This window comes from Ostrinia nubilalis, chromosome 25, assembly GCF_963855985.1.
Source record: "Ostrinia nubilalis chromosome 25, ilOstNubi1.1, whole genome shotgun sequence".
Classification (NCBI taxonomy): Eukaryota; Metazoa; Arthropoda; class Insecta; order Lepidoptera; family Crambidae; genus Ostrinia; species Ostrinia nubilalis.
The window spans coordinates 2,998,406-3,002,023 of NC_087112.1; positions in this window are offsets into that span (position 1 = coordinate 2,998,406).

Here is a 3,618-nt window from a genome sequence, read left to right on the forward strand (position 1 = left end):
GGACTATATCTCACCCGGGTGTTATACAATCTGGCGTTTGAAATAGTTTAATTGCTATTTAAGTGCTAGAAAATTGCATTAATAACTTTGGTAAGCCTAAAAATTCCATATTATAATTCCATATGGTAGATCCATAGAGGTAGATTAAAATAAAATGAAGCTTTGGTAAGTACAACAATAATGTTGATATTCAAAACGAACAAAAAATTACAAAAAAAAACATGTTACCTACTTGAAAATACCTAGTTTGTAATTTTAAAAAATGCTCGAAAATATTTTTTTCTAATTTTAAGAACGGTGAAAATCTTATGATAAAAAAATAAAAAAAGTCCGTCTCCACAAAAAACAACGACAAAGTAAAACATTATTGATGGTACGATTCCGTGACAAGTGTGGCACGAAACAAAGCCTCTTGTGCGCGTGATCGATAACTACGGTTCTGATTGAGCTCTTCATTTTTTGGGGGAAGGGACTTAATTGTGGCCAGCAATCAATAGCATTCGTCATGGTGATTGGAATAAAAACTAAAATATTTTTAAATAAATATTGTTTTTTTTTTTATAAAAAAAATTGTCTTTTTGGCTGCTACATATTACGTAGGTTTTTTTAAGCCCGATGTTTTATTTTCTTCATTTCTTTTTATATCAACCAGTTCAGCATAACGTGACGTGTGTAAGAGACAATATTTTTTCTAAAATATAATCGTTTCAAATAATTTAAGAAACTAAGAAAAACACATACCCAAATATGTTAACTACCCTCTCCGTATAAACACAAAAAACTAATATCTACCCAATGAATACGATACACTAAACAAACAAACGTCCTTATCTTCAAGACGCTCATAAATTTTAATAACATCACACGTAAAAACCCCAAGTAAGTACGTACACATTAGAAAAAAGACAGTTAACCAAACCGTAAAAACGCTAACAATCCATCAAACGGCCCGTTAAACAGAAGCTCGAATATCAATTCACGAAACACCAATCGGAATAAAAAACGTAATAAAAAAGCCTAAAAAAACTCCTCCCTGTCTAAACATTGCGTGTCAAAAATCCCACGTACTAATCGTTGCGACCAATGAAAAAAAGCACGCGTCAAAAAAGTCCGTATCAAAAAAGTACAATAAAAAAGTGCCCCTCGCGATGTACCAATAAAAAAAGTAATATGTTTAAACGGCGTTCGAAAAAAACATAATTGGCGCGTGCCGCCCTACTTTTTTTTCATTTCTACATTGAGCCGACTTCCTGGTTGTTTTTTTAAGCTTTTTCAACGTGGGGTGAGTTTTTTAGGCAAAGGCGTAGAGCGTTAAGCCGACAAATTGTTTAAGATTAATAACTCATTTCGTTTTACAACAGTTCTTAGGCATGTTAGTTTTTTGTGTTGCTTTTTTATCTACGTTCGTTCTTTATTATTCTTGGGACTTACAAAAAGTTACAACCTATTCAATTGTTTTTGTTTAGAAGAAAATACTTATATTGAATTGTGAATAGATAATTTGAAATCTTTATTTTTTGTTCTACGTTAGCATAGTTTAGAAGCATCAGTCAGTACTAACGTTAAGAAAATCTAAAGGTTACGGGTAGTATATTACTTACAGTAGATATTTTCAACAAAAGTTAAATTTCACTCAATTTCACTTCAATTTCAAGACTTTAGGCAAGTAACTAGGTAAAATATGATCTCAAGTTAACAATTTCACTTCTTTACTAGAAATCATAAGTACTCAACCGCAATTTTAATTCTAATTGGCCCACATAACCCTCATCGGACAAAAAATCCAATAAGAATTCATGAAGTCATATTCCCATTAAACTGCGACATCTGGCGGAGAGTAGAACAACTAATTAAAGTCTTATTAGATTTATTGGACTATATAATTTCTATAAATATTTTATTTTCGTACCACACTGACCCGGTATAGATAACGGTTGGACTTTACACTCTACCAGAGACAAGCTAAAATTATTTTATTAAAAAAAATACATCAAATCAGTAACCTACTATGAAAAAAAAAACTAATTAGAAAACGTCACACTCAACTATTTTATTGTAATTGTCAAAAAAAGAACCAAAAAAGTAGAGTCCAAAAAATAACCTTCAACTGAACTTAACTACCTACGCAATAAATAAAACACGTGCCTTGATATCCATTACGAAACAACACAAAAAAAAAACACTCTTTAATTTGACTATTTTTTGACAAAAAGTACAAAAAAGCAAATATTACATAATCAGTGGAAATTTTTACCTTGCGAATGAAAAAGCAACCGCCCTCTCCAACGACAACATATAAAACTCCCATTTAAAACATCAGATATTATTATCTTTTTTCTAACGAAAAAATGCTTTTTTCACAACACTGTACGTATTAAAAACCTTGCTATGCCAATTGAAAAACAACCCTAAAATTATTCGGCTGTGGTCTGAAATACACTGCACTGTATTTTGAGTTGTGACTTTGTTATTGGAGAACGAAACTCCTTGGTCTACATAAAGGGTAGTGATGTGCAATCACTGTCTTAAAGGCTTAGTCAAGATATCGCCTTCTTAAGTCGTTTTATTACAAACTAAAAAAAAAATAACATTAATAATTTTTTAATAATTCATAAAATAAATTGTTAAAATCATAGATACTCTACAATATTCTCATAGAATATTAATACTTATTTTTTGAAATATTTCAATCTTCTCTATTTACTAATATGCACAAGCACGAATTAAATATAAGGACTTGATTCAACAAGAAACCTTAAAATGTATTAAAAATCTTCCTATTTTATTTCTACAGTAAGGAACAAAATCCCTTATAGGTGCTTACCTACGTAAATCACTCAAAGCAAGAAATAACTAAATCCAAATTCAGGTTAATAACAGGCTCAAAAATTAACAAAAACTTAAACACAGACACCAATCAATTCGAATTAAACACTCCTCCCACTGAATTCTTTGGCGCAAAAAGTTTAAATCATCGTATTCATTGAGAAGCACATCAGCCTACCCATTTTTGTTGCAAATTCGCTTCTATTACAACAACATTTAAGACTACAGGGTTAACCTTGACGTGATTGTGAAGACAAACCAAGATAAACCAATAATGAGTTAGGTTTTTTGCAGCGCGCACCCAATTATAGAATGTAGGCGTTATGGGCGGGGAGTCGAATGATCAACAAAAACTACAAATAATTGCTAACGCAAGAATTAATCATGGTTAGCGTATTTTACTATGTAAATAGTGCTTATGGTACTTAGCAGGTTTTTGGAATTATTATTATTTGATGAAGTATAATTTGTTTTTTTGCCTATGTGGATTCCGGTTTGTCAATTTTTTTAAACAGTTTTGAATTACTGCATTAATGAAAAAACCTCTTTAGTGCTTTTTCTGCGTATGTAATCGAACTTTCGAGCTCTTAAATTCAAAATTAAACTACCGTGCAGTAAAACCGTCGTGAAAGCCAAAACTGATTTTCCATACATTTAATTTTTTAAATGAGTGTAATAGGTTTCCTTTTATCTGCTCTCTTAATGTTTTATTTAGGTAAAAAACTTAAAAATTATTGCAATTGAAAACCTTAAGCCAGTTTTACATAATTTTTTAGACAGTAGGAATTAAAG